At 37.5% G+C, this 13629-nt stretch overlaps 1 protein-coding gene across 7 annotated transcripts in view; it reads right to left on the bottom strand.

Moving 5' to 3' along the window:
• Window positions 1-13629, bottom strand: part of TTC29 (tetratricopeptide repeat domain 29) — a 374033-nt gene that overhangs the window by 175611 nt on the left and 184793 nt on the right. The window contains exon 1 of one of the 7 annotated variants that reach the window (XM_075035202.1): window positions 516-578. The exons of the other annotated variants lie outside the window; for them this stretch is intronic. The gene's annotated coding sequence lies outside the window, so the exon portion shown is untranslated. Of the gene's footprint in view, window positions 1-515; window positions 579-13629 lie in introns of those variants that run through there. 7 annotated transcript variants of the gene reach the window in all.

The raw sequence follows: 13629 nt of genomic DNA, 5'->3' as shown, positions 1-13629 counted from the left end.
GTGAATATTGTTTATGCTTTAAGTTTGTAAACGTGTACGCTTGTGGTTGTCTGTGAATCACTTGTGGTTGTAATAATGTACTACTCTTGCCTTAAAAAATTGCAATAGTGCATTCCTCCATTGTATCTGTAAAACCTGCAATAGTGGCGTGTTAAGTCTGTAAGTGAAGTTCAAATAAATCAGTTGCTTCAACCTTGCAGTTAAGTCTGCGAGTGAAGTTCAAGTCGTTTGCTTGAACCTTGCATTTAAGTCCTTTTCTGTCACAATATGATCTCACTCAATGTCCACAGAAAAGCAGTATAATATTTTAACAAACTGCCTGCAGATTATCTGCAGGACAAGAATGATTTTACAAATGAATTGGCATATAAATACTTTAGGTAATAAAGGAAATAATTCCTATCTCAAGAGGCTGCAAATTAGGCAAGCAGTCAAGGCAAGAGATGGACAAAGCACTCATGAACATATATGTAAGTGTTTGTGTTTTGCTACTGTTCCCTTTAAAGTTCCCTTACCTTTTTTTGTGAACAGAACATGAGACGTGTGTGAAGACAACTGTGAAACCTTCAGGTAGTATGTTCCCCAATCTACAGATACTGTGTTTAAAGAACAATAATTTTACTATGAAGAGCAATGCATAGCAGTAAATACACAATATATAGGCCTCTTATTTCTGCTGTACTGGTCTCTGTCACTGAACACTCTGAAAAGACTCACAACTTGTTCCCACTTTCTTCTGTCAGAGAATATTTTTCCTATTACTAGTAACTCAGCATGAGGAACTCTTAGTTCTTGTTCAGTATAATTCCTCCATCTTTTCCTAGGTCATGTGGGCAGGCGAAGACAGGAAATGACAGGTATCCCAGACATACTTTGCTGTGCTGTTTCCGTCATTATAATAACCTATCTTCATAGACCTTCTCTAATTCTTAATTAGATCTTCTCCAGACATCATTCTCATTCACTAGCCTGAAATTAAACTTATTATTCTATTTTGGTGTCATTCAGTTGGTGTTTTATTTATCCTTCCTAGTAAGTTCTTCTGGTGTCACTTCCATATAAATCAGCAGGCATTATAAAGTGTTGTTAGCATTGTTTTTTGGCAGATGTTCAGAATCAAAAATCTCGCTGAAAACAAAAGGTCTAAGCATTATCACTCCACCTACCATGATACTCTGTTTCTCATTGGTAAAACAATTTTCTTTGCCAGTAGAGACATGAGTGTCATAATCAGCCCCTCCCTGACAACCTTTAGGTCATGCAGATACCACCAATATTCTTGGAGGAGCTCTAACAGATAACATATGGCAAATCAGACTGTGATGGGCTTCCCCTTCTTGTTCTTTTAGCTTTCTGCTCTTGGTTTAGTACTTCAGCAAACGGGTAGCAGAATAGAACATTTTGGTGGGCATCATCACAGGTCAACATCTTAGCAGAAACATTTTCACATCAGCCTTTTAAGATAATATGCTCGTCTGGGAAACTAGGCAGCTGAGAAACAGTCACAGAACCTAATCTGCTGCACCAGCAAGGTGTGCAACTGGACAGAGGGATGAAATGCTGCAAATTGCACCAGAGCCTGTAAGACAAGTGACGTATGCTTGAGTTTTCATAGTTGCAAGTGCAGCGAGGCTGCTTTACCCTACAAACTTAATGACAATTCTGTGATATTCAGCTCTGGAGATGGGGGTCTTAGTTTAAATAAAATTATTAAATAAAGGTGTGTAAGGGAAATATCGACTACACTCACTAGAAATAAACCATTCTGAAGAGACAACCTGGAAGGGAGGACATCTTCCCTCCAGAATGAAAAAAAGGATGAAGAGGAGTTACTTTTTTCCTCCTTAATAGAATTAAGCATCTTAACACATGACACTTAATTGATAAATTCGGACAAGAGATTGGGAAAATTATTTCTTTTAAAATTCTGAATATAATCTCCCTTTCTGCATTTACAAAGCAAATGTATAAACAGAAAAGAGGAAAAACAATATTCTGGTTCCCATCAATTCTTTGCATTTAGATTAATTCTGTAAATTACATCTCCATAAATGGGAATGGATTGTCACATCTTTCCCTGGGAAGTCCTGTGAACCATGCTATGCCAAGATTTATGCTGGATCTAAACTTGCAGTTAGCCATTTCTGTAATGCTGTAGACTAAAACCTCAGCCTCCGACTTGACCAAAATTCTAGCTCCGGCCCCAAGCTTCATTGCTTAAATAATATATCTTGTTTCAGTATTATTTTATAGCTCTTATATCCTGCTTTCTATTGGTTAATTGATAGGAGTAAGTGAGTAGAAGTTAATTATTTGGAGTAATAGCAGCAGTAAATTAAAAAAGAGATGTGAAATGTTTTTGCTTAAATATGAGGTACTGTCTGTTATTGTGAAGGTCAGTAAAGTTAGCAGAGAAAGTTAGTACAAGATGCATATGGTACATTAGCTAGATTTGTAAAAGCATCTTCTGGAAAGGTGTACATATAAGTCTTCCAGTAGAAAGTACTGTTAATAAAACAGCAGCTCAGTACATTCAAACCCTACGAGTGTCTTAGTGCTCTAAATGCATTGGGCTGCCCACGTTGTTTTCAGATTGGTTGTTCTGTTCAGCATGCAGGCTTAGCACTCTGCGTGTAACAGCTGCTGACTTCAGTGGGGCCTTTAATCCTACACATGAGTATATCTCTTTCTGCTTTACAATTCCAAAATTTATTTAATCAGATCTGAGACGTGCATCACTGGACATGAGTGGAATAATTATAGAGAAGGGACTGGAAAAGTACATGGAACATTTGTATTTTTAGCAAAACAACACTTGTGGATAGACTTTATAACTAGTACTTACATTTTCTTGTCTTACTAGGGTGTATGGGATGAGAACAACAGAGTGTAACCTGTTCCGTATAAGTCTTCCTTAATTCTGTCATATATGAATGTTTAAGAGTGAGGAATGGAGAATCAGCAGCTATGGCACCCCTTGTGGCATCGTGACTGCCTCTCCAAGCTCCATGCATGGGTTGAGCTGTGGGTTGATATTGTGGCATGGGAGAATGGAGAGACAGTGCTGGAAGCTGGATTAAGCTCTGTGCTTCCCATCCCCTTTCCCAGCAATGCCTCATTTGTTCTGCTGTGCTATGCCTTTCAGTATTTTGGGTAGGGAAGGAGGGAGAGTCCTGTGGAGCCTTAGAACTGTGAATCTAGTGCAGGGAGAAGTGTATGAAAGCACAGATAGGAGGTTCAAGATGGAACTAGACCTGAGCTGGAGGGTGAGAAGTGAAGGCATTGAGGAAGAGAAGACAAAGCCTTTGGACCTGCTGACAAAAAGAAGAAGAATAAAAGGAACCTTTTTTGTAGTAAAGAGCCATAACCAGGCAGGAGAAAACGAATAACCTAATATATCTTTCCCCATAGCAAATTTCAGTGATCTGAGGTTCCAGATAGTTTGTCTTCATACATGATATGTATGTTAGTTATTATTATATGGCTTGATCTTGACCCACTTGTGTCAGTGAGCCCTTTTGCTCACTTTTGTTCTATATATCTGTCCTGGTTTTGGCTGGGATAGAGTTAATTTTCTTTCTAGTAGCTGGTATAGTGTTATGTTTCAGATTTAATATGAGAACAATGTTGATAACACATTGGTATTTTCAGTTGTTGCTAAGTAGTGTTTATACCAAGTCAAGGGTTTTTCAGCTTCTCATGCCCAACCAGCGAGAAGGCTGGAGGGGCACAAGAAGTTGGGAGGGGACACAGCCAGGGCAGCTGACCCAAACTGGCCAACGGGGTATTCCATACCATGGGACGTCATGTCCAGTATATAAACGGGGGGGAGCTGGCCTGGGGAGGATCGCCACTCGGGAACTAACTGGGCATTGGTTGGCAAGTGGTGAGCAACTGCATTGTGCATCACTTGTTTGGTACATTCCAATCCTTTTATTATTATTGTAATTTTATTATTGTTAATATTATCATTATTAGTTTCTTCCTTTCTGTTCTATTAAACTGTTCTTATCTCAACCCACGAGTTTTACCTTTTTTGTTCCAATTCTCTCCCCCATCCCACTGGGGGGTGGGGGGAAATGAATGAGCGGCTGTGTGGTGCTTAGTTGCTGGCTGGGGTTAAACCACAACAATATCCAAAACTTAAACTAATATTTCTGTTAAGCAGCTAATCCCATATGTTTAAAAAAATGCAGCATTTGACTTACATATGCAGTCCTTCCCTAAGGGGAATCAACATGACCCAGGGGCAAGAGCATCAAGTTTGGTTCCATTCCTGACTCTGGCAGACTGTCACTAGCTTGCAGGACAAGCTTATTCTAATCACATAACCTTCAGTGTCTTAGTTTCCTCATCTGTAGGACTTGGATAATCACTTTCATTTTATTTGTAAATATATAAGAACACTTTAGAGAAACAGATGTTATTATTTTTAATTGAATCAATTATGCCTGAATCCCAAGGTACTTACTAAGTCTAGGCAACACCTTTCACTGGATGAATGAGACCACCAGGCTAGACAGAATACCTAAGTCCACGTGAATGGAACCATTAATTTAATCTACTTATTTTTATCTTTTTCCTTCCTTCTCCTATAATGGTACACCTGGTACTGTTGTGCTTGAGAAATCTAGGCTTGGACATTTAAAGTAACTATGCTGAACATAACTGTTCAGAAATAACACACAAGCATCTTTGCAGTATCCAAGACAAGAAACATCCAACTACCCTTATCCTGCTCCATTCGGTTCCTAATCTCAGTGCATTCTTGGCATATGTCCAAGTAATCTGTCTGGTTTACGAGAGGGTGCATCATTTGATTTTATTGGTGAAAAGAGTTTTAATAGCCTTCCCTTCTGAAAATAACTCTGAAACTCTGACATCTCCATTAGATTCATGTCCATTTTACTGAACTGATGTTCTTCCAACAGCCTGTTATGTTTTGCCTCCTTTTGCTCATTTATTGCTAATAAAGTAGCCCCAAGAGTCACTTTAGCTGCGTCCCAAATTACCTTTAGTTGCATCAACGGTATTAATTAGATCAGAGTAATACTTAATTACTTGTTCAATTTTATTTTTATCAAGACTTAAGTGATTCTTTAAAAGGCAATTGTTTTATCTTCAAAATTTTCCGTCAGTGTTTCTGTCTGTGGTCTTTGAGATACAATTGCCCGATACTCAGTATACCTGGCTGTAGGAGGTAGCATTTATTCTCACTGTTGATTAAGAGCAAATGATTTCTCAGAAAAGAATTGCAGGAGCATACATCACTTTTTTCCCCTAAAAGGGGTTGCTTGCAGCAGTATCAGGAAAAGGGTACCATTTACTATATTCAAAAATTGCTTACTCATTGCAGGTTTAATTGCAACAATCTTCTGGTAATTGAAACCTTCTCTTATAGCTCACCTAATCTGTATTCAGATAAGTTAGCATAAACTGCTCAGATGAAAGTTAGTTGATATTAAAAAACAAATTAATGTTAAGAAAGTAGCTGGCCTCAGTTTTCCTTTAAACGATTATATTTACCATTCACTCTTCAATAACTATTGTTTTCATAAGTCTTATTTGCAGCTCAGAATCTCCCCTGCCCTCCAGTTCACAATTTAGTAAAACTCTCTCAAAAAGACAAAAAAAAAAAAAAAAAAAAAAAGACATTCCCACTTCCATACTGTCAAGGCACTGTCTGTTGCTTACCCATGTTCCAGGATGATCAACACTAGCAAAGAAGGGAGATGGTTTTTAAAGCACATGCTTTTAGCCTGTGAGTAGCAGGCTTATCCGTACATTTGCGCCAACATCCGTCTGTTGTGAAATGCACTGTTATCCCCATTTATGAATGGAGACCTGAAGTAGAGGAAAACAATTTGCTCCATCTCATAGATAGAACTAGGGTATTATAGTACTAGGACAGAGCCTGAATTCTCTGACATTGGTAGAAGGCTTTATCAACACAACACTCAAATTTGCTAACTGAAAAGATACAAATTTGACAATTGAATTAATAATGCCTCCATCATTATATAAGGAGAGGAACAATTTGTCTTTCTTTTATATTACTACTCTTGTTTTACATGTCTTTAAAGGTCTTTTTTAAATTGCATATGTTTTGGGATGTCTGACTGTATGGGGGTTCATTTTGGAGGGGGAAAGGCAATTTCTGGAACACTTGGGGACTGATGGAAGAGTGATTTTCAACTCATCAGCTTTAAGAGAGGCAAGCACTAGTGTGTCTCTGCTTTACATAGCCTGTTTGCAACTAGCACTAAGGGCTTGTAGGTTAATTGGAAGGATGGAGCTGGTGAAGTAGCGTTTGATGGCTGCAAAGAAATGTGTGTTGGATTATTTGTGGGTAAAAAGAGGCTTCTCTTGTCTAGTGCTGCTAGTACCCTTCATTGGATTCTGGAGATTGTGACTAATTAAAATAAGAAACAGGTAGTCATTTTTTGAAACAAATGATAAGTCTATAAATAAAACATAACCTGACTGCAAAGTCATTATTTTAGGGAATTACTGTGTTGCCATATTCATTATAGCATACGATAATATCTGCATGTTTGTAAATTTATCTTCTTAGTTCATTGGCATGGTTGTCCTCCCAGGCAAATTTTAAAACTTTTTAAGTACCATGTTTTTGTCCTAAATCTTCAAATTATAATCCAGGTTTTAATATTGACCATTAAACTGCTGATGCATTGCCTATGGTAAATAGAAAGAAACTCACTGGAAAATGAACACCAGTTTATTTGTTAAGGGTATCTGGCAGATTAATGGGATATCACTATTATTATCTTAGTGGAGGGCAGAACATTTAAGTCAATATTTTGTGAAGACTTTTGAGACTCATGTGTCACTATTGACAGGTAGATGAGCACTGTAACACACCTATGATGAGAACAAACCTATCATCTTTTGGTGGTCTCGATTTTATGCTGTGTAATTTTATAACATACAAGATATTCTGGTTGTTAGAGAGGGTCGCTTGGAGTAGACCTTTTGTCTGGTTCTTAGAAAGATGCAAACAGATCTCACTGAAAGCATTTTTGGTGTCTAGGCTTAGTTCTTCTGTGTTTTTCTGATTGTTCTTATTGTGAGGCCTGTTTTTGAGGGTAGCTGAGAAAAGCCGTGGACAACAGCAGAGTCGTTCATCATGTTGGTCTTTCTATCATCTGACAAGGTTGACAGTCAGCAACTGAATATGCAATGGCTCTAAATCTTGTGAAATGATTAGCCAAAGGCTATCATAATTCATACACTCCTAAAGATTGAGAAGTGTTCTACCTAGCTGGGGTGCCTTTCCAGATTTAATTCAAGTTGCTCTTTGAGTTAGCCTAACTGAAATAGAACAGTCACTTTACAAATGAAAAAAAAACCCCTAATATGTGTGTCATTTTTTTGTGTTTGTAGGCCTATACCTACTGAATGCTTAACTTTGAAGATCGCAAAGGATCAGAATATAATAAACATCACGTTTATAATAAATGTTAATAAAAATGCAGAAAAAAGTGAACTGCAACTTCTGTATTCCCTATTGCTTTCTGCTCAATCTAAATATATTTCTTCCTTGTCTTTGTCGAGCCAGGAGATGAGTAAAAAGCTGCACCAAGTTTCTTTTCTTTCCTACTAAAATGGAGCAGTGAGCAACAGTTAACTACAGTCAAATGACTAGTTTTCCTTAGCATGCACTTTATAGTCAGAAAGAAAGGCAATAAGTAACTTTTAAAAGCCACATGTACTACTATACAGCTTTGGTACTTCAACTGTTTGCTTTTTCTATCTGACTTAAGAGGTATTGAAAAGATTTCACTGGTGTTCATTGCCACAAGACTAAGCACGCTGAAAATTTCTATGCAAAATCAACACTTTATGTTTTAGTGTTACACAGCAACAGAGTTAAGTTAACTCTTCTGGTTTCTGCATCCAAAAGCCATAATACCAAACAAGTGTAGAATTAGACTCTTCAGAGCATATTTTTGTCTCCCTTGCATGGGAGTGAAGGAAGCACTTCCATGAATTATTGTGTGATAATTCTCCTGTGTTTTCTTTATACACATGGGGTAATTTGGGGAAAGCAAGGGAAAGCAGCTGGAACTTCAGTTCAGCTAATCTGCAGCCATACCGTTGAAGTTACTTTAACAACTGATGTGTTCACTGAAATTCTGGCAAACATCTTTCTGATGGCTATTTGGAGTGAGAAGGGTCTCTGACTCCCCCCGTCCCCCGCCGCCCCCAATGAAATGTGTGCTAGAAACTTGTGTTGGGACAGTATTTAAGAGATTGAGTGAAACTTTTTAATGAAAACACACAAGATGGACTTAAATTATGTGACTTGAAGATCATTTTGCCTAGGCTATTTGTCACTCTGACATCAATTTTCATCTGATGAATCCTCGGGGAAGGCAAAGATATACAAGCCCAGCACAGTGAGAGCTCTGATAGTCCTGTCGTCAGTCATTAAGCACACTGCCCCATGAGGCAGTTGTGACCTGAGATCAGAAGTGTCATTTAAAATCATCAGGCACAGGTATGTGAGTGTCACTAGGCCAGATCCATTTCGGGAATCATTTTACTGCAGTCAATAAACAGACAAGGATGGTGAATGTTGATAATTAATTGTAGTTTACACTTCAATGCAATTAACACTTTTTCATGTGAATGAGTAACATTTTTAATGCGAAAAGGTTACTCTGTAATCCCATTTTTATTTCATACTTATTGCCATATGCTGTATATTTTGTTCTTTTAAATAGTGTTAATATTCTCTTTGACTGCATTATATGCAACAGCACATATCCCTTTTGATTTATAAAATATGCTTATAAGACTAAAAGCATGTACAGTGTTAAAATACATTAGACTAATAGAGCCACTGTCAATTAAAAGACTCCTCCAAAAATGCAGTTTATGGGCTCAACAAAGTCTCTTCAAAAAGATCAGCCCTTGAAGCTTCTGGGGGAACAATCTGCGGCTTTTTTAGTCAGCAGGGAGCTGAACTCTGAGCTCTCACTGCTCAGCACAATTCATAGCTGCCTAAATAGCTTTATAATTCAAGAATTTCATCTCATCTGAAGCGTCAAAGTAGAATACAAATAGAGAAGTGACCTTTAATCAGTAACTCAAACCATAAAACTCATGTATTTGGAAACAATCTGGAAGCAACTGCAAGCTTCCCTTGTGAGCAATCCCACCACAGCAAGCAAGCAAGCACATCCTGTACTACATGAAGAGACATCAGATTTACCTTGGCTTGAATGCATTACAGGGTGGAGATGAATCTCCAAAAGGAAAATTTGTGTTTTTCTTTGCCAAATAAATGTATGAAGAAAACACTCTTGGCTCCTCATATTATTTGTCCATCAAAAATAGCCAAAATCCTAGTTTGCACACATTTGCAGCAAAAATATGTCTTTCCCATCAGGTATATTTTACCAGAAACCATTTCCTTATAATAAAAAGGAAAAACTCTAGCAACTGTTAGAGTGTTTGTTGTCTCTCTAAAATGCACTTAGCAGCAATAACTTCAACATCGGTTTTATTGATTTTCATTTAAATAAAAGATTTATTTTTTTTTAAATACAATTTTTGGTGAAGAAGGCGGCAAATTCTTTTAATGAAAAGATTGAAAAAGATCCCATTCAACTAATGCAACACAAACTACATCAAAATTATTATAATAATAAGGGAAGAGAAAAATATCTATTCATTTTTCAGACACAGTTCTCACAAACCAGATATACACACGATAATCCTTTGTAGCTGTTGCCTAAAGATACCCCTGGCTCAAAAATTTCTCTGTATACTGGACCAAAGTATGCATGTAGTGTCTGGTAGCTTTATTATACTTAAAAAGAAAGAAGACTACAGAAGGATGTGCAATGTAGTATGACTAGGAGAAAACAGATTTTTAGATTTTTCTGCGTTTTGTCTGTGAGGCTGTGTTGGTGGTGTTCATATTAATTTAATTTTGTGCCTCTGTTTCTTCAGTAAATATTCAGTCCTGCTGTAACAGATGATTTGGGATTGCGTTGGCAGAGGAAGCTTCGGCTTTCATTTTTACATTCTGCTGTTGGTCATTTCAGGCAGCACTCAAGGAATGTGCATATTAAAGAAAAGGCACTTCAAGCACATAGCTGCTCTTGCTTCTTGCTACTGTATGAGGAGCGCCTTCATTTACATCCCTGGAATGTAGAACTAGTTTCAGAAGAGTAAGATGAGGCCCATGAGGCCCGAGGCCTCTCAGGCTCACAGCCGCATCTACTTATTCATCAATGCCAACGGGTTCTGTATGCACAGAGAGGTTCAGAGAGGACACACTTCCACTGTGTAGACCCGGGTAAAAGACAGCTGAACAGTACGACTCGTATCGTGCCAGTCAAGGGTACAATAAATAAAAAGAACTTGTCCATAATACACATCTCCATCTGGACATTTCTAAATGGGTACTACCTTCATCAAGCATCTTTCGAGCGGCGGATGCCTTCGTTAAAGATAGGAAGCCTGTATGCTGCAAGAGCAACTGCTGCTTGCCATACTGCTATAGATAAACAAACCCTGTCTACTGGCTATAAGTATCAGAAATGCTTGCTGAACACAAGTGCTGTCCACAAGATCCAGAGTCACAAAGCTGTACTTGAGAAAGAATACACAGCCTGAGGTCAAGGTTAATGTCAGCGTTTGGGTGAATTGGAAGATAGGATGTTTGCCCGAAAGAAAATTCTGGCACTTCTGAATTTTTGTCTTGAACCAGAAGAAGAAGGCAGCATTTCTAAAATTGCTACTAAATTCCCCCAAACCTCAGAGAGGAAAGATTTTGAACAATTCAACATAATATAACAAGATAGAAGCAAGCTATAAAAATAAAATACAATAATGCAAATAATGAACTTTTTTTTTTAAAGTATCAAGAATTTGTAGGTAACTACTGGAACTGTGAGAATATTGACATCCAGAAGTGCTGTGCAAGGGACATCTGAGAATAATAAAGTAGAGATATATCTGAGTAATACTCAGAATAAAGTCTCATTACCTACAGCTGTTCTCCTTCCACTAGAAGTAGTAACAAAGTAGAACTCATCTTTTCCTTATGACATTTCTTTTAATGTCAGTTAAATTGAGGAGACTGCAAAGTTTCTCAATGGAGTTTCTTCTGCCAAAACACACGCACATAATCCTCATAAAAATCAATATTAAAATGTGAGTAACCAGTCATAAAAGACCCCTACAAAAATATGGATGCCCAGTTCCACATTTTATTGCATGGTAAACTGCTGCTAGAGTTTCTCAGGAGGAATCATCAATATAGCCCCAAGAGACCAAATGACATCTTTGTGACTGGCTATTTATCTCTATCTCACTTATGTCAGGAAAATTTGTACTAAAAGCATAACAAATGATTCTTGAATTTGTAATATCTAATTCATGTGATATAACTAACTGCTCAGTGATATATTAATGTCAATCTCAGTTAAACTGGTCCAATTTTGTTTCAGTTCCTACCAGAAATGAATGTCACCCTTACAAACTCTATTCATTTTGAATGCATTGAGTATAATGCAGTACAATGTTACCTTCCAAAACCAATTTACGATGGGTTTAGTATATGTATGTATTAGTATGTTAACCTGTACCAGCCCTTTAGCTGGTGAGGAATTAAACCACTAAGATTAATAAAAGCAGATTTTAAAAGCTTTTCTCTTCAGCTGTATCAGTGTAAGAACAGAAGATGAAGCTGTGAACCATTTTTGAAGTGGGGGCAGTTGCTAATACAATGCAGCAAAGTAGAGAAGAATACTGCAGTTTGAGAAAGAAAGGAGAGGAAAAATGGTCAAAGCAAATTTCCTTGAAGAATAAGAAGCAAGAAAAGGCCTGAAACAGCCATATTCTTGCTGGCTCTTTTATGGCATTCTGGTTCATATGTGTTTACAGATTTGTGTCAGAAAATGAATACAGAATACATACTTGGAAGAGACAAGTTACTTTCTGAGGGAAGGGAGAGGGAAATGGAAATGTATCCTGTTCAGGGGGTACAAGGGAAATGTATGCAGGCAAGGAATGAGGAACACCTGTGGAGAAGAAAGTGGCAGCCATGAAGGAGGACTCAAAGCCTTAAAAAAAGACTGTAAGACATGTAGCATGAAAGAGGGGGAAAAAATCTTAGGGGGACAAGACAGGCCAAAGACTGAGAATGAAGGACGTGGTTTAGAAGAAGAAGTGAAGCATAGCTAAAGGCTATTTTGGTCATATGAAAAAGACAATGAAAATAGGTGACAAATAGGATGAATGAAATTTTTAAAAACAGTAACATTCAAAGGATCCCATGATAGTTTTTTTAATCAAGGTTCTCATATAGAGCATGGCTGTGACTGCAAGCGTAAATTATGGGCTGTCTGCAGGATGTCCTGTTGCTTGTAGTTGTCCCACCACACAGAGGCTCTCTTAAGCAGCCTTTGTGTGTTCTGGTTTAGAATTAAAATTTCTAAATAAAAGAATTTCCCAGTTCTGAGGTTGCTAAATTACAGATGTAAATGAAGCAATTTTGATAAGATTTTGAATTTCCTCTGGCTTGCAGATAGATGGAAACTATTAAACAGCAGTGTTAATATTGAAAACAGGACTTAGACTTTTTAAGCAAATTGAAGTAACAATACTGAGGTATATGAATTTTTTGTGCATGTCTTGGGCCTTATTTGATGCTTCAAATACATGCATGGCATTTCAGAACTGATCGTTTAGCTGAAAGATGAAGTTAAAACACACACATTCAAGACAGCGTGGCATAGTGCCTGGTTTAGGACTGGGTAAACCAAGGATTATTATGTGCTGTCAAGATTTTTCTGGAGAGTATAAAGAAAATTTTAGCTCTTCTTTAACCTTAAAAACATCTGCATCCCTTCCACAAAACAAGAGAGATTTCCTAAGTAATTGTGTTACAGTTTTCTAGTGCTCATGGGGATTGCTGATATATAGTAAGCTCACCATAGCTTGTAGGATAAAAGAAACTGGCCACCTCTGAAAAAGGTTGGTCCCTGTTTCACTATATAAAGGAAGATAAATTGGTTGCAGGTAAAACACCGAGATACGAAAATCAAGTTTTAGAATCTTTGTCTTAATATCAATATCCCCAAAAGCAACACCCAAACTCTTGTCATGGTAATTTCAGAAATGATGATAGCACTTCACAAATGCTTTCTGCATCCTGCAGCCTTAGTTTCCCTGCAGTTACCATCTCTACTGTCTTATGACACAGTCTCCAAGGCTTTTTTGCATAACTCATTTGCATGGTTGCTGGTCCAATACGTTACCTGCTACATGTGTGCATTTCCTCAGTATCTTAGTTCATGAATGATTACTTGCTGAACAGAGCTTCACAAGTTGTTGATCACAGTGTGCAAATGTTTACAATCAGTGAGGGGATACAAACATAAAGAATTGACACAATTTATTAAGTGACATTCAAGTGACTTCTAGAATCAGATCAAGGACATTTTCCTCTATGAACATGATGCAGCAATAAGCATCTCCCCTGCCCTGCCAACCGCAGAGAAGCTAATTTTGTTTTCAATTTTATATTACGTTTCGGGGAGCATATAGCGACTAAATGTCTTTCATAGTTTGTACTATACTTTTATCTGA

Source organism: Buteo buteo, chromosome 1 (assembly GCF_964188355.1).
Source record: "Buteo buteo chromosome 1, bButBut1.hap1.1, whole genome shotgun sequence".
NCBI classification, from domain to species: Eukaryota; Metazoa; Chordata; class Aves; order Accipitriformes; family Accipitridae; genus Buteo; species Buteo buteo.
The sequence above is the reverse complement of the archived record's forward strand: the minus strand, read 5'-3'. Positions and strand labels throughout refer to the sequence as shown.